The sequence below is a fragment of the Anser cygnoides genome, chromosome 12, assembly GCF_040182565.1.
Source record: "Anser cygnoides isolate HZ-2024a breed goose chromosome 12, Taihu_goose_T2T_genome, whole genome shotgun sequence".
NCBI lineage: Eukaryota > Metazoa > Chordata > Aves > Anseriformes > Anatidae > Anser > Anser cygnoides.
Genome location: NC_089884.1, coordinates 18,452,501 through 18,470,800, shown reverse-complemented (window position 1 = coordinate 18,470,800; position 18,300 = coordinate 18,452,501). Strand labels below are relative to the sequence as shown.

Here is an 18,300-nt window from a genome sequence, read left to right as displayed (position 1 = left end):
AGGCCTGGAATGTTTCAGCTTATTAAGGAGAAATCCAGCATTGAGCAAAACCTCCAGCTGAAGCAGATTTCCACTCTTTTACTCCTCTGATTTCTAATTAATAATTAAAACATGTTCCTTTCTTTGGAAACCCAATTAGACTTGCGCATCAGCCTGAAAACAAACTTTTTTTTAGTAGCTAAGCTACTTCTCATGGTTTAATGGGGCGGCAGGAGTGTTTTCTGCAGAGCTCCACTGACACAATTCATTTATTTCTTTCCATCCTACAATGGGTATTGTAATCCATCCCAAACAATATAAACAGTACATTTGCACAGCTAATTAGGATGTTGGCAGTGTGAATTAGTGACCCTCTGATTCCTTCCAGTCAGGGCTGCCCCTGCTGCCTGCACTACTTAGGATTCACAATTAGGCAATTATATTTTCAGCATCTTCTTTTTTCCACTCTAATGCTACCTCTTCCCTCACATTTAGCACGACTGCGTGCACCACCGAAGGACTGTGCTGTTGATTTTGGGGTGGGGAGCAGGGGAAGGGAGGGAAGAGAAGTGTGTCATGTTCAATCCTTTCGCTTTTCAACCTCTGCTAACTTGGCAGCAGAGATGGTAGAAGGTCTGGGAGCCTGCAAATTACCTCCATGTATGTTTTAAAGACGTGGCTGTGCAGAGTGGGCTGGAGATGGATTCTGACTGGGAATAAGGGAAAGCCGGACAAAACACGCAGCCCCTGCCCGCGGGCGCAGGCGGCTTCTGCTGAAACTCCACGCTGGGCCTTGGCCACCGAGCTGTCCGGAGACACAGAACGATGACAAATTGCAAAGAATTCAGAAGAGGGCAACAGAAGTGATTAATGGGCTGGATGCACTGATTTATGAGGAAAGGTTAAAAGGTCTAATTATATGTATCGTTGTTACAGAGGAGCTAAGGAGGGTGTAGGAACTGCTTACGAGGGGTTCGCATACTGTAAGCAACATCACCGCATCCCGCTGAGCAAGCCAGGAAGGGCAGGAGCAGATCAGAAAACAAAATTTTATGCTAGACACCAGGAAGACATCCATGATAAACGTTAGAAAGAGTGCTTTCTAAAGGGAAGGACTAGAAGCCTCATCATTTGAAAGCTGTAATGGACAAAGCACTAAGAAAATACACTGCAGGGGATAATGTCTGTTTTAATGTTGATGCTTGTTTAACTCACTGACTAATGTGCACTGTGGAGAAATGGTATCTTTGTTAAAACACAGTATATAGCTCAGTTCTCCTGTGCTGTGAGAAGTTCTCTGTGAAAATCACTTGTTATTAAAGGCACTGCAAACACTCTGGGCCAAGGAAGTGCCACCCCATACCAGCTCCTGATCCACTGCCGGGGAATCCACAAGGTCCACGATTAACAGGGAGTGCAAAACGGAGCTGCACAATTTTCCAGTGTTCCCGAATGTTACCTCTGCGGTTTCATAGCTCTGTGGCTAAAACAAACAAGCCCCACCACCCCCCAACCCAGACCACTCTGCAGAATAAAACCTTTCTCTATTTTCTTCTTTAAATATGGAGTCACTTTTATGTCCTAGGAAATCAAGTGTTTAAGAGCAAATTAACCTTGGCATTTGTGTGACTGAAGAACAAAAATAAATCAAGAGAACTAAACTGTTACAAGTAATGAACCCGATACTCTTACTCATACCCAAGTAAATTAGGAATACTGCCATCGAATTAAGCCAATGGAAACACACTGAAGTAGAACCGGTATAAATCAGCGGAGGACCACGCCACACGTAACCAGGATGACACATTGCCAGGCCATGTGCAGAGCTCCAACCCAGGGAAAATAATTTACAGTCAGTTCATGGAGACGGGAAGCAGTGATGGCAGTCGCAACAGCTCCGTGGCTGCTGTAGCACTAGCGAGCAAAGCAGGAAAATCCACACGCTGCCGGTCCTCAGCGAATCGCAACAGAAACCAGTCCAGACTGTAGCACTACTGGCAAATCACCGTCTGAAGAGTTATTCCACCTCCCATTTTCCACTGCCACTATTCACAAATATAGCTATATATATTGCCTGTAGAGATATAAAACGCTTTGACTTGTACAGCGATCTGTCCATCATCTTGCCCGTGCATGAGACTGCACACAGCCTCAAGCTAGCACAGCTGGACCTCCAGGTGCCAGATTAGGAGAAACTGAAAAGGTCCTTTTCCAAGAAAAACACAACACTCCTTCCCCCCGCCCCTGCTCACGTGCATGTGCAAGAGCTAAGCGGGCTTGAGGGGCTTTATTTATTCCCTGCTACATGACCATTAAGCTCTACTGTAGATATCCGATTCTGCCAAATTCTGTCATTTAACGTTTTTTGATGTAAATTATAGGAAGAGATCACGTAAAAAAAAAAATACAGTACAAAACAGATGCTCTAGGCTCCAGCTTTTTTCAAAACTACCGTTTCCTTTGCAGTTTTATTTATTTATTTGGTAAGTAGAGGAACATGACAACACACTCGCTGCCACCATAGCCGTACGAGAGAAAACAACCGCTTTTCCCCAGCTTTGCCATTTACATCAGTTTCTTTCCCCCAATAAAAAAAAAACAAGCCACCCTCCCTTTGACAAATGGCACCCTCCCACGAGATAAGGAGGCAGCACCACCCATCTGCAGCACACAAGCAGCACTAGGAGCAGGCTCTGCATCCTGCCGATGCTCTCCTGCCTGCCTGGAGGGAAGGAGTTCAATAGCTTCATGCCTCGGTTTCCCCATCCGTGAAATCCAACCCATAATACCACATAATACTGAACTGCTCAGCAAAGTTTGTTTAAAATGTTACTACAAAATGAGACAGCCTTGATAAGCGAGTAATTCAAGTTCAGCTTTCAGCTGCTATCACTAACGTTCAATTGAACTTGGAGTTCAACTTCTCAATTGACACCACTAAAACGATTTATACAAAAGCTTTACACATCCATGAAACTGAGCCCTCTTGTGTAGTTTACAGTACATTAAATCACTATACATCAGCACAGGTTTCGTGGTCCGTCGGAGGACAGTCTGCAGAAAGCACTGAGAGCAGAAAGCTGCCATAAAAATCTGGAACTGAAACAGCCACAGCCCTACTGCAACTATCAAGTCACAAAATCTGCGTATTACAGCAGCGCTATCGATCTTTGAGCTGACGAAAGAGTGTAGTTCAGGAGGGAAGGCAACGCGTACAAAGAGTCTCAAGAAACTTTGGAAAATCATTTTGATTTAGAATTTGACAAGGCTTGTTATTTTCAACTCTAACTAGTCACTGGGTCTGGCACAAGTTTACCGCAACAGAAATTCAGTGATGCATTAATGCTTTTTTCGTTACTAAATTCAAAACAGTTTCTCTTTTATCAGGGTTTCAGCCACGTTGCCTGGTTAGCCCAGCTTGTCAGAAAGAGCCAGTCTCACGACAAAAATCTTAGCCCCAGAAAGAGTTAAAAAAAATCTAAACGTGCCTTTAATTCTTATCTATTTAACGTGTTTATTTCCAAAGCATTTCCAAATGATATTTGTTGAACAGACTAGTTTATCTAAATCTTTTTAGCTGCATATATCACTCACCAACATGATTTTATTACAACGGATATGTTATTATAGCTTAACCTTGCACTCAGTCACTAATCAAAACCAATTCAAGCAAGCAAATCAAATGTTCCAACTTAACTAAAATCTCCTCCCTTTAAGCAACAAATAAAGCCTGGCTGGCTCATGGGGAAACTTCCACGTATCAGCATCTCCACAGGTCACTCAAATCTGGCACATTTCTTCAGTCTAAATTTAGCTGCTCGCATTTCCTCAAAACTTTCATTGCTGAATATTGTGTTGAGACTGTTAAAGCGCTACATCTGAAGGCTGCAGTCATCTCGAGCTTCATTTATGGCAGACGTAAGAAACGAAGTGGCTGTAGCATGCAGGCACGCAGTTAGCAGCAAACAAACCAGCAAACACATCAGGCATTCAGAAGCCGCGACTCGTCTCATAGCACTGCTGGCAACGCTATCTATCAAATATGTGCTGTGCTAACGAGCAGTATATTAAGCTACTTAACCAGAGGAAGAGGAGAAAGCTATAAAATCTTACATACACAGAGGAAGGTTGATTTCACTGACGTACCACTTAGATTTTCCAATTCCTCCTTCAGTGGAAGCCGAAGCGATCACCGAATGCTCGTTTTTGGAGGGCACGAGGCTGTGCCTTCGCTCGGGAAGTATGCGCTCCTAGAGCGGTGCTCTGACGGGGAAACGCCTCGGCACGGGGACACCCGTGTCCTCGGTGCTGGGCCTGCCATGGGCTCAGGGCAGGTGGGCAAGCTGCCCCCGCGGGCGGCCCGCCCTCATCATCCTCGCGAAGGCGAGCACCGACGACGGGTTTCCCCCCTGCTCCTTGTGACAGAAGACGGAACAAATTCTTTTTCGTAAATGTAAGTTTTAAATTTATATAATAACACCGAATCCACCAAAGCTGCCAAGAGACATTGAACTCGTGGGATCTGTGAAAGTTTTTCACACCTGTGTTTTTCTCCTGTGCCTAATATTATGGGAGGCATTTTGGAGGATTTTACAATGCAAGTTTCAATGAGACACTTACAGTCTCCCTCAGGCAAATTGTCACAGCTGCAGAGGTCTGCTACCCAGCTGCCAATCAAGGCAGGCAGGGAGTATGTGCAGGGAAATCACAAAAAAGGCAGGCTTCATTAGGCTGCTGAAACCTAACTAGAGGCTATCTGGGCGTGCTCGAGCCCTTAAAACAGGGTTGTTTTAGAAAGAGTAACTTTTCCTTTCCTTTCCAACTCAAGAAAAGACTCCAGTACACATTGAGGAATGTGTTAGTGCCAACTTTCCCCTTTCCAATTTCAGTGTTTGTTTTGCCCTGTCTAAAAAAAGAAATTACATCACCCTAGAAGCTGTTATTATTAGATTAGCTGATATCGTTGGAAAAAGTGGACAAGATTTCAGGTTCCACACGTCCCTTTGCCAGGTCTTAGAAGCGTGTCTACTTTTTCCAACTCTAGAAGCTGCTCCAGTAAAATATTATTTCTACAACCCTTCCTTCCTGCATTTCCATGGATCACCACAGCTACAAAACTGCTGGAACTAAAGATGGACTGTACTGGAAGAACTAGAAGAGATTTTTCTTACTTCACTCCTAGCGCAGAAAAATTCTGAGGGAATTGTTTGAATTAAAAGGAAAAAAGAAAGAGAAAGATCCACAGACAAGGACAAACACCCAGAAGTTCAGCCCAAATGATAATCAAGTGGGAAATCTAAAAGCACATAGAAACAAGTGGCATATTGTAAGCCATTTAGCAAAGTTAATTATATAGGTATTCACTACATCTGCCTTGGCCCCAATTCAGCAAAGTATTTAAGCATGTGCCCGGCATTAAGCAAGCACAGGCTGCAAAGCCTACGTGTCCAGTCACGTGCCGAAGTTAGGCATCTGCTCAAGTACTTTCCTGATGCAGGACTGTAACACAGAGTAAGAATCTCCCTGAAAGATATCTAATAAGCAGCTGTTATTTTAAGAAACACACAAACATATTGTGCATTTTATGTTCCTAAAAGTGCTGGTGTCATGAGGGTACAAATCGACCTACAACATTGTTTCACTCATGGAGGTGCTTGTGCATTGCATGTTTTATGAATGAAAATAAAAAGGCAGATACTAAACTAAGCCATGATCAGACACATCAAGCTGCGTATTATCCGCTTTCCATTGCTACACTTAACCTTCGCAGTCCTCATCGCTTCTTTGTTATGTCTTATTGACAATTTGCTGAATTTTGCTGCAAGTTAATTTTCCCAGGAAAACTGAGGCAATATGCTGGGGGGGGGGGGGGGGGGGGGGGCAGGGGGCTGTTAATTGCTGTCCATTTAGATCTGCTTCTCAACATGGAAAAACCTAACAAAATGTTCAAACAGTAATGTTTAGGTGGCTGAGCAGGAGGCATCTAATTTTCTGAATTTCCAGAGTCACGAATCCTGCAAAAAAATAAAAAATAAACAGGCACCGCGAAAAGCTCAGCCCTCCCTTCGTGGCATTTCGAGTGAAACTGGCTGCGGGCGCCTGGAGCCGTGAAGTTTGGAAAATTCAGGGCTACGCGCTTACAACCACAGGCGGATTCCCCGGGCGAACGGCGCTGCGAGGAGCGAGCCGTGGAAATGTCAGCGGGCAGCAGGAGCCATTGGCGGCGGGGCCCGCGGGGAGCAGGCGCCGCCGGGGCAGATGGGGAGCGCGCTAATGCGGCGCCTCCCCGGGGCAGCCCCCCGGGACCCCCGGCGGAGGGGCTCCGCCACCACCACCTGCCTCCCCCGGGGGGGCCGCACCGCCTGGCGGCACGCCAGCGTGGCCCCCGCGGGGGTGAGCACGGCGCGGGGGTCGCTGCACGGGGGTGCTCCGCGTGCCCCCCGGCCGCGCGCCCCCCCGGTGCCGCAGGGCAGGGTGCCGCGTGTGCCACCCGCTCGGGCACGGGCACTATTGGCACACCCGCGGCTGAACACGCCGTGCACGGCGACGTGATGGACTTGTGGGATTTCAAGACAACAAGAACCTCCAGCCCTTCCCGCCTGCTGACGTTACTGATAACCTCCACGCTGCTATCTACCCTACCTGAGCTAACTGTTTGTAAGCCGCCGCCCGCAGCTTGTCCCTTATAGTTTATTAACATACAGTAATAAACAGTGTGCCTCGCTCCCACTGTGCTGCCGAGTGAAGCCAGTCAGAATAACTGCATTAGCTTTACTGTTCTTTCTCAGCACATTTTTCCCACATGGGAACAATTAGGACAAACTCCCTCCAGATTATAGTTAGAGATCCATCATATTTGAACAAAAATAATAATGATCATCTTTTTCACGACCGCATCTGTAGGCATCTGCAGAAGATTAACCTGCCTGACGCTACCACAAGGGCTAGGCTCTTAACCTCCTCAGCAGCTCCTCTGCTCGTAAAGGGTTAACGCTCCCCGCGCTCCAACTTACACCTATTATGCTCAAGTTTAAAAATAAGATGTGAAAGATGCATTATGTAAGGCCAGTACTGCTATCCTGCCCATCTCCTATTTTGGAATTAAAGATCATCATTGCTCACATCAAAGGGGCTGGGTGAGAATAAAAGAAAAGACAGGAACAATGAAAATAGCTACCCGACACGAACCAGATCAAAGGAGCAGGCACAGAAAATGAGGAGCTAGGGGGTCCTTTAATTACTGTCCACATCCTCCAAGTCATGTGGTGAAAAAGAAGGGAAAAAAGTTTTGAAGGCCACTGGGTTTTGTCTTGCTGTGGCTCCTGTTTCCACAGTCTGTGCCAGTTCCCTACAAACTGCTCTGCTTTTTATTTTTTCATTTTATTACAGTCAAATAGGACTCCTGGACTCCAAAACTCCTCCCTTATGCCAGGAGGAGGAGAGGGAAGGAGGGGTAAGAGGGGCAGTAGTGGAGATAGTCTATAGCAATTGCCTGAAACAATTTCAGGAGGACTGCTCCAGGCAGCGCCCCGGGAGCTGCTTTGGGAAGGAGAGAGCTGGCTACCTGAGGCTAGTCTTTATCTGCAGGCCTCCCGGGTTGAGAAAACTTCAAATTCACATAGGGCACTGCTCCGTGGGGCAGCAGATCAAACCTGGCTACTAGCTGTTTGAGCTCAGCAGCAGAAAAAAGGATTGCTCTGGGACTGAGCGTAAGTAGAAGCATGATTAAACTTCAAACATATCCCCCCCCCTTTTTATACACAGCAGACAGTTGTGGCTAATATTTCAATATGGACTTTAAAAACACACTGCAAATAACTTACTCCAGCACGCTGGCTGCAAGCTGAAAAATAATAAAAAATTAAACTAGCTGTATTATTGCAATGAAGTCAAACGTTCAGGTTTACCTTTCATAAATAATTAAGGGCCTGCTATTTAAAAGGATCCCTTTTATTTAACTCAGCCATCAAAATTGAAATTTAGCTATTTGACCACTGATTGGAGTGGTGCATCGCAGCATTTATTTCCTTCTATTTGCGTTTGAAATGCAGTGCGTTTCTCTCTAATTACTCTTGACTTATGTTTGTTTTTATAAGACGCAATAAAAAAGCAGTTCTGGGAAAAAATAGGACAATGATTTAGAAATTCCTGTGTAAGAAGCTGACCAGTCTTTCTAGGAAATAATGGTGCATTATCACTTTTACAAAGATCTTGGAAAAGAATAGAGCCAGGATGTTCCCAAGAAAGTGTGTTTACTAATATAGATACCAGCAGTGGCTGCAGACAGAAGTCACTGAAGAGGAAAATGTATTCCTGTCTCAGGTCAGTTTGCTTGGATTTATGCTGTATGCCAAACTAGAGCATGAAAAGCATTCAAACAGAATTTTATAGACTTTAAAGAAGGCAACTAATGTCACCAAGACAACATCTATCTAGGAAAGGGGAACACAGGACACAAAGGCATCCTTATCCCCATCCTATTTTCATCTTGGAAACCCCTTAGACAAGCAGTAAGGGTGATGCTTTAAGAGGCAATTTAGCCTCCAAACTGCAACGAGTGCCAAGTTGCTTCATCTTCTTTCTCTTGAAAGTTGCCTCCACCGTTTCCTGCTCTTGGGCACTAACATGCAGTGAACAGCCATTCTCAGGAGGACAGCTGAGGACTAAATTAAGCAAATATAGACTACAAAGCTGCTTTCCTAAGTGGGCATCCTGCCTAGGCTCTACATCTAAGCAGTATGCTAGGTACTGAGCGTACCGAGTTCCAGTTAGCTGTCTTGCAAGCATCCGCGTTGGGAACCTTGCCCAAGCAAGCCTTCAAAGCTGCCATTGCTCTGGTGGGACAAACATGGGAGCAGTGGGACTGGGACATTTGCCTCCTTGTAACAGGTCTCAAAGTATCGCATTATCCATTTAGATAGCCTTTTGATTGAGAGAGTTTCCCTTTTGGGCTTAGCCCCAAATGCTAAGAACAGATGAGATGGTTTAAGAAAGTCTCCAGGTAAAACATGAAAAGGATGCTTAACATCCAGCTTCTGACGAACAGCTACACTCAGGGAGCCACAAGGGCTAGGGAAATAAACACGGTCAATTAAATGAACTGATTGAAAAGAAATCAGAGATCACTCTGGGGAAAATTTGCAATTCAGTCATACAGCCACCACCATCTTTTTGGGATGGGGCAAAAGCCAGGAAGAACTGGAGTGCCTTACTCGTTTGGCAAAAGGTGGCCACCATAAGGAAGGAAATAAACTTTAAAGGAAATAAAATACAAAGAAAAATCCATGATGGGTTCAAAAGGAAGCTCAACCAGCTCACTCAAAGCCTCAGCACTGAACAGGGAATTATACTGGGGGAAATGCAGTCAGCAGTAAAGGCTCCTCAGCAAATGTTCTGTCCTTTCCATAGACTGTCCCATGAAACACATAGATAGATGCTGAGCAATCTTCCAAAACACTCCAAGATGAATCAATGAGAATAAATTAAATGAAGAGCAAACTAATAAGGATGGTGCAGAATAAGACTCAGATTTTTTTATCTCATCAGAAAAATACCTACATGCTCATTCATGGCTGGAAATAATTTTCTAATAGTTCAGATATTTCTGATGCGCTTGTTCAAAAGACGTTAGGAACTTATTTGGCAGAAGTAAAGATCTGCATGGAAGAGTTACCTCTGCTTTGTGTCTTTCCTTTGCAACTTTGACAGTACATTCAAGGAGCTGCCCAAGCAGTGATGGGCTTTGTGGGGGCTCCAAGCTCAATGACATCCATAACTGAAGAAGGCTAAGCACGAACGGAAAGTATGCTTCTCCCTTAGATAAGTAATCTGGAAAGGCCATAACTGTGAAAGAAGGCTGTTGAGACAGTGCCAGCCTATCTAAAAATCACAACTAATGAGCTCAAGCTGCCGTCACTGGGAGCATGTGTGCCTTTTCCTGTCTCACTTTCGGGAAACCCAGGGGTATTGCTGCAAAGGGAGGGAAGTCCTGAAGTAGTCTCCAACTCCAACTCAAGAGAAGGGTGTCTTGTAAAGCTAATCTAGTTATTTATCCCAGGGAACTCAAGCAACATTTGCTATTGGGATTGCGGAGTCCTGATTTTGATTGTGGAAGTCAATCACCTGGTTAATTCTCCTTTAACCTTCTAAGAACAGAGTACTGCTCATTAAGGCCCTTCAAACTGCACCAGAAGCAAAATTCAAACTTCCCATTCTGCTACAGATTTTTTTTTTTTTTTGAGAAGTATCATACAGTCACAGAATAATTTACTCTGGAAGGGATATATGGAGTTCACCTCTCCATAAGCTGTTCCTCAAAATTACTTTGATGCTACCACCATAAAGTCACAGGGTATATCAATGTATTCTTTATTTTGGATGATACTTTATAAGTAAAATTACTGTAGCAGACTCGCTCCTGGAAGCCCGTCTGTCACTGGGCAGAGAAGATACTACCACATCATGCTCTCCAGAAGTGAGATGTTTGTTCCCCAAGTCCATTCCTACAACAGTGCCTCAGGGAGGTAATGAGGCAGCAGTCAATTTTGGAAAACAAAGCAGAGCAGTGCTCAGTGGTTGACAGAGTTGCCTAGCCAAAAGCACAGAAAAATAAAATGTATTTCTTCCTTCGACTAAGCTTCTGATTTTGTAAGTGTGGGTGATATTATCCTCTGCTGAAGTTACTCATTCCATTTTACTCATTTCTTCTCTTGAGTCAAAAACCTTAGCCTTTGTGTTTCACTTCTTAGTTGCCGACTCTGGACCCACTCTACCTTTACCAGCCTTTTCCCCTTCTTCCCTCCCCACACTGATTTGCCATTTCTGATCTTCCTCTTGACAGTTATCACCCCATCTCACATCCTCTGTCCTTCCTATCTCTAATTCTGTTATTCTAACCTTCCTCTGCCATTCAATCCTTCAGCCTCCCTTTCAAGATTTCAAGACCATGCTAATCCTCTTCCCATCTCCTCCTCTACTTTTGCATCATCTCCATGGTCAGAGCATATAAGTCTGTCTCTCCCTGAAGTCATTCACGTTCCTTTCCAACTGGTCTGTCTACCAGCTCTGTGAATCTAAAACTAAGGGTGAAAGTGAGGGTGAATGCTTGGCAATCAACTGAGAGGCAATTCCCGATATAATGAAGATCCAGACAAAAAAAAAAAAAAAAAAAAAAGACATTTTGTCAAAATTACAGGATGACCCAGGTGAGTGAACTGAATGCATATTCCAAGATTAGGAAATTGAGATGTAAGATTACATCTTTCAGAAAGACACTATTGTTCAGTCAGTCAGGACAGATTCAACCCAGCCCTCATGTTATCAAAAGATCAAGAAGAAATAACAACTCTCCTGCAGACTTCCATACAACTAAAAGAGAAAAGCATAACTCTGATGCTTCTTAATAATTATAGATGCTGCCAGAATATATTGTGTATGTACACATGGCTATCTCAAATGTAAATAGACCGATGCCTTACTGAACGTGCCCTCTCACACTGATATACTTCTTTAAGATATTCACATATTCATATTGATACATTTTTGAATAAAGAATTCTACTTATTATGTTTTTCAATTCTAAAATATTTTTAAAGATTCATGTGAGGCTCTAATGCAACTATATATCTGATAAAATCTGCAACCAATCCAAACTTTTCCCTTTGAGTTTAACTTGGACATATTCCTGCATGCTTCCACAGCACCAACTTAAAATAACCTGGTGAATTTCCTCCTTATTCTCCTGGGCAGATGTAATGTTCTGGCTGTGACTTGAGTGAGACTCTGAATTATATGGCAAGAACAACCGCAAATCCTAATTTCAGAATATTCAACTGAATACCTTAATGATGGTTTTGTCTGCCAACAGATACAACCCACACCCAGGAATGGAAGGAAACCTGGCGTGGGAGGCCACATAGGTTTGTAACAAAGCAGGGAAAAGGAAACGTCCCAGGAAAAGCAGGAGATGCTTCACTGATAAATCTCCCCAAGTCCCTACCAGAGGGATAGAAATCATTTTGCCGGTGTTTTGTTTACCTCTCCATTTTTTCCTTTTCTGCTCCCTATCATGTTGATATTTCCCCTTCACTCATTGCCACCTCCCAAGCAGCTTCTAACCCATTACTACTCTCCTACCTTCACTGCTACATGAATTCACCCAGCTTTTACCCTAGTACATTACTTATCTCCTGCTGTCCATTTAAAAGGCAGGATCTGGCAAAACAAGTAAACAAGCTTGTTTCCCACCGAACTACCCTCTTCTTTAAGGTATCTTAACATACAGCCTCCTGTTTCAAGGGAGAAATCCTTCTTTATCTACTACCCTAACAAACAGCGTGCCTTTTGAGCTTTTTTGGGAAAGGCAAAGAAATGGGAATCTAGATAAAAGTCACTTTTTTAAAGGAATTTTGAGACTTTGTTCATCAGCTGATGCTCTATTTGAAGCTCAAAAGCAGAGATGCCCGTATTTAAAATCCTTTACACTGATGCCCCTATTTAAAATCCTTTACAGGGATGGCCTATGGGCTTGTTCCTGTTACAGGGGTCTCAGGGCCAGCAGCCCATAGCCCCACTTCACAGCAGGAGCACCAGGAGGGGGAACCCTCACCTCTGCAACACCCAGCCCATGGAGGCAGCGAGTGTGACATGGGGCCTGGGTCCCCTGGGGTGACACGGGAGGGGAAGCCTAAGGGGAGGTGGGGGGGATGACACAGGACGGGGGGAATCGGGCTGCCTGAGGTACAAGTCCGTCGCTGTAATTCCCCCCATCTCCAGTCTAGTTAACAAAGATTACTCTTGCTTTGAAGGAAGAAGGAAAACGCGAGCAGAGAGCAGATGCCGCCTGCAACTTCCTGAACTCGAGTGAAACCTGCAGGCCTGAGCTCGGGGGAGCAGAACCAGAGGGCCAGGCAGGGTGCATGGCGCCATGCGGACGCAGCAGGGACAGGGACACAAGGCAGCAGCCCTGCTGTACCCCAGCCACCACCTCACGCCACTCACCCAGGTCTCTGCTGGCTACCCGGGTCAGACAAACCTGGCCGTTACCACAGCCATCCCCCCTCAGACTTGCCTTACGCCCTCCGCTCGCTCGCCTTCCTGCTCCCCACCACAGCCGCCACATCCCCCTGCCTGCCTGGGCTACGCGCTCCTCATGGCCTCTTCCCTCACGGCGCCGGCTCCACCGTCTCCTTCCCCACAGCCCCACACTGCCCATCTGCCACCGCGGCCCCCCTGTGCCCCACGGAAGGGCGAGGGGGGTCGGCAGCGTGGCTCCCACCTCGGCGTGGGTTGTCCCGCCGGCACGCTGCGTGGCTGCGTGCAGGCTGAGGCGCGACTGGTGCCTCACGGCGCCTGCTCTGGTGTGAGGTGGCAGCAGGGAAACCGGCAGTCACCACCGCGCCTTGTGCTGGGGCTAGCCCTCCAGTGTGGGGCTTTCTAGTGTGATTTTAAGCTAAAACCTGCCCCCTTTTATTTCTGGAGTTTGTTCACAAGAGGTCTGCGCCTCCAGCCCCCTGTGGCTGCCATTTCTCAGCATCCTACAGACTTATACCCCAAAATTCAGCACAGGAACCATTTTTAAACTGTTTTCAGAAGCCCTGAGCTCCCCACTGGGCAGGGCTGGCAGCTCAGTGGGCGCTCAGCGCCAACGGCTACGGCTCTGCTGCCAGCAACGCACCATAGCCCGGGGGAGCACGAAGACAGGCGGGCAGTGTGTAGTGCACGTTACCTCCATGAATTTTACTGGCTTTTCTCTATCCAAACGTTCTTGCAATGCTTTTCACTAAGGAACTTGTTTTCCACATCGCTGTCAGCACTTCTGAGGCCAACAGACTGAGAGCACCGGCCAGACTTGGACAGACTGGAGGAGGATGAAATGAGTGCTCCCGAGCACTGCTCTAGTAACACATCTTACTGCCCAGGGGCAGTTTAGCACTTGTCTTTAAGGCAAAGAAGGCCAGTGTCACTCTGCCAGTCATACTGCAAGGGCCACATAGACCAGACAGAGGCCTGTGGTCTTGTTACATTCGTGGGTTTAATTACACTCGAACATGGAACTTCAAAGATGGGAGGTTGGCAACAGGAGCACAGTAGGCTCTCAAGACTACATGGAGAAATCAAAAAATCTTTCCACACAAGGACCCTCTAGACCCAGCCAAGTCCCCACCTAAAGCTGATCAGCAATGGCTGCCTTGGCATAAGGCCGTAAGTTTTTTTAACATGGCCTTCAAGAAAGTCTTTTCTTCACAGCTGACTTGCCCCTCTTACAACCAATGGTCATGACAAGGCAGATTACCAGCTCTATCTGCAGAGGAGACCTGATAGTTTGTTCAATAGGATATCAGCTGTGTTTCACAGCCCAAAGGCTCAGGACTTCAGGATACCCTTCTCCTGCCCAAACAGCTAGCAAATGCTCCACTGTTTCAGCAGTTGAGAAAAATCCCATGAACTTCAGCCCACGCACTAAGAAATCTTTTGTTGCCAGTCTTGGGAAAATATGAGTACCAGTGAAAACACCAGCTCCTTCATGGTAAAATAAATCAGAATGCCTTGCCTAAATAAGCCTCCTTCATTTCACCAGCACATCCACACATACATTGCTCTAGAATGGGAACCAACAAATCACAGCAAAAGTGGATTGTTGTAATCCCTGGTAATATTTATTTCACAGGTTAGGGGCTTTTTTTCTACCCCACGTTTGATTTCTAGTCCTCTGGCATGACAACACTGCTTGCCTGCCCACCCTACCCAGTGCCTACATGGGAAAAAGAAGAATACACTGTTAGCGCTTGCAAGGTTCATTTAAGATATACAATACCCTCTGTACAGTCTGTTACTTCTTAGAGAATGATTTTTAAAATGGGCAAAGAAATGCCCTCCACTGAAGAAAGAAAAATCTAACGTGAAAAAATGCCAGTTTAGGTCTATGGTGTCATGGTCCACAGGGGGGGCTTTTTCCCCTCAATACTAATTACCTGCTAGGCAGGATACAGCACTATACGTTAAGCACCATGTCTGATCAAGCAGAAGACTTTTTTAAATGGTTTACTAGTTATTAGGTATCCTGCACTCTACATGCTGTGCTGACATAAGATTTTACTGCTTGAGGATCCAATTTCCAAAGACTAAAAAATATAAAAGGTTTTATTTACCTTAAGTACACAAAATACTGCTACTCTTGAACACTACATTGGGGGATCACCTTAAAAAGAGAAAGAAATTCTGATTTCTCTGAGTGAGAAGGATCTAAACTGGTGAAAATAAATCTGGAGAGGAAGTGGTATGAGATACCAGCGGCACGAATCTCTCTTATCCTCTACACACATCTTGTTGTAGGGGGTAGGAGGCTGCGAGGGAAAGAGGAGAGGAAGAAGAGCTGAAGAAATGCCCAGTGCACGCATCTGCCGCGCGCTGACGTCCCCAGGCGATGCCCTTCTCTGGTGTCACTGTACGCTGGCTTTGTGGACAAAATTGACTTCTCATTCCCTGCAGCCAGCCAGCTACAGCCCGGCAAGCTGACAAAGCCATTGATTTTCCTTGTCCTTAAAAGCACGCTCTGCTGAGCTTGGAGCCACACGCTTGTAACTTTAAGGGGGGTGCGTTTTATTTAATTGTGCCTTTTCTTGGCCTGAATTTCCCCCAAAAAGCTGAAGAGGGCATGTGCTTATTATCTTTCAGTGCAGCATGCGCTCGGTGCAACCTGAGCTCTTCGGATACTTCGGTCTGAAAATTAGAAAAAAATTAATTGCGAGGAAAAACAAGGCTGCTCTGCGACTGTGATTCAATCAATTACCATTATCTGCCAGCGCAGCCCTCCCCGCCGCCCCCGGACCACTTGTGTTTAACTTTCTTCGCCAGTCGCCGTGGCCCTGCAGCGTGCTGGCGGTGCGGCGCTGGCGGCTGGCTCCCGTGCGGGGCCCTTATCAGGAGCTCCCAGTCAGCGCTGGCCCCGCGCAGCTGCCGGGGACCCCCTCCGTCCCCCGCGTTATCTGCCGCCGCAGGCCTCGGCCGGCGAGGAGGGGGCCCGTGCAGCCCCCGGCCTCCCCACCGCCCCGGCCAGAATGGGCTCTGCCACCGGCCGCCCCGCTCCCGCCGAGCCTCCTCCGGCGAGCCCGAACCGTCTGAAGAGAGGCAGGAACAAAACCGCAAATTTAGATTAATAAAGCATTTGTTGATTCTACAGAAACTTAGCAGGCCCCTAAGAAATCCACCAGAGACCTGTGCAGCTCCAGTAATTTTCTGTTATATTATCTTTCTTGTAAAATACTTCCCCAGACAGAGCCCCCAAAGGGGCTCAAATATCACTGTGACTAACCGAAATCAATGTGCACTCACCTATTGACATTTTTACATAGTTTTTGGATTTAGTATCCGGCCCAAAACACAATCAAATCTTCTGCCAAGGAAATAACAGGCACTTAGCTAGTCAGCTATTAGTGTTACAAAGGAAAAAATGTGGGCACCCAAGGGAGATGGGAGAGACGGCATTGACGTCAGGGGTAATTGGGTGTCTGAGAGAAATTGCCAACGGCTGGCCAAAACCCCCAGAGGCCCACACAAAGCTGAGCTGCAACTCTAATAAAGGAAAGTAAATTCTAGAAAGGGGCTTTGCTGCAAAGAAGCCTAGCAGGAACCAAAAATATCTCCCACATACACAAACACACACACACACACAAATAAAAAATAAAAAATACATTTAGGAGCTCGCTTTCGCACATCTGTTTCAGGCTAAAGTGCTTTCTACTTTTTTCCAGGACCACATGGATTTTTATGTCGTACCGTATGTTCACCATCTATTTTTATAAACAGAATTCAGGGCTTTAAAGAAACTTATTCTTAATCATGTGGCTCTAAACTACAATCTCCCTGTCACCCACTGTAGCGTAGTTAGAAACGGTTTTGTCCATTCTTTAAAAAATCAAAACCAAACTTTCACAGAAAATGAAAAGCGCAGCAGACCCACTACGGTAGCTGTGGCGAAGGAGCTGTCCGGTGGGTGGAAGGGTATTTGCACACACCAAACCTCTCCTTCACTTCTGTTACATCCGTGCATGCAGCACCAGTGCTCCCCTCACACGCCAGATCCAAGAGATTTCAGATCAGACGCCCTGGGCAGAGTTTAGCAAGGACTTGAAGGCATTAGCCCCTTCTTTCCACTCATCCAGATCTCTGCCATGCAAACAGAAACCTCCTGTCCTCCCAAGGCAGCACCACAGGTGATGAGCAACACACATTTGACCAGTTCTTGCTAAGGCATACCTTTCTCCATCCCCCTTCTCCTCCACTGGGACACCTATCATACTCCTCCCACGGCAAGTCTCAAACATCCAGTCACTAATTGCATTGTAAAATTCAGATTGGTGCTTTCCAGGACGATAAACTGTCAGAAACAATGTTTATATCTTCTATACAAAACACAGAAATGCTTCTCTAGTAGGTGATTTAGAATTTAAGCCAAGTTTCAAGAATAACAAGAAGGTCAAGATCTTAGTAGGTTCAGATCTTCTATTACACGTACTTGTATCCACATCATAACCATCACGATGTTGCATCTACAGGGGTCCTGATAAGCCTATCAAGTGAGTGCAAACAATTTCACTTATCAGCCACCCTCCACCCAACCAAAAAGCAGAGGCAGAATAACAATTTAGAAGGAGGCTGAGATACAAACACAATGTTCACACACACAGAAAAAATCAGATGGCTCTTTAAGCACTGCAGCACGTATGGTATAAAGAAGTCTTTAAAAATATATGTACAAAACAGCTGTCTGAAAAGATCAGAAGCACTTGATCATAAAATTGTATTGCAGAGACCAAGATGATTATTGCTTTCAGAGAAGGAAGAGAGGCATTAAGACAAAAAGCTGACTAAGAAATATAGTTAAAAAAACTCTACACAAAAATCAGATACAAACTGAACAAATATCCCAGACGCTGGGATGTAAAAATGAAATCTGTGTATCTCTTCCTGGTGAGCCAAAGTCCTGCAGATGATTCCAGTCATACAGCAGAGGATCTGAAAAGGTGCCTTCCACAGCTGTGCTGTGCACAGGGCAGATTTTGGTGGAGGGGAGTGTCTCCGCTATCTGCGCCATTTCTTAATGGCAAAGCTATGAGCGTAAGTCAGACCTCCAAGTGTCAGACAGGAGCATCAGGCGTTCTTCCCTCTTCGCTTCCTACAGTGCTTACAGCTCAACAGAGAAATGGGAGTTAAAACCATTGGACTAACGCTGTCATGTCATGTCCCTGACAACACCAACAGAAACGATGAGTGATTCATTTCTGTCCCGAAGTTCACATCCTTACAATTTTATCGTGCAAA

General features: G+C 45.7%; 1 protein-coding gene across 8 annotated transcripts in view; it reads right to left on the bottom strand.

Annotated features, from left to right (window-relative positions):
• The window catches only part of ZNF423 (zinc finger protein 423), a 214,844-nt gene that overhangs the window by 119,043 nt on the left and 77,501 nt on the right, over positions 1 to 18,300 (bottom strand). The window contains exon 1 of one of the 8 annotated variants that reach the window (XM_067004643.1): positions 13,112 to 13,239. The exons of 6 other annotated variants lie outside the window; for them this stretch is intronic. The gene's annotated coding sequence lies outside the window, so the exon portion shown is untranslated. Of the gene's footprint in view, positions 1 to 13,048; positions 13,071 to 13,111; positions 13,240 to 18,300 lie in introns of those variants that run through there. One more of the 8 variants, XM_048075357.2, reaches the window with a different exon arrangement.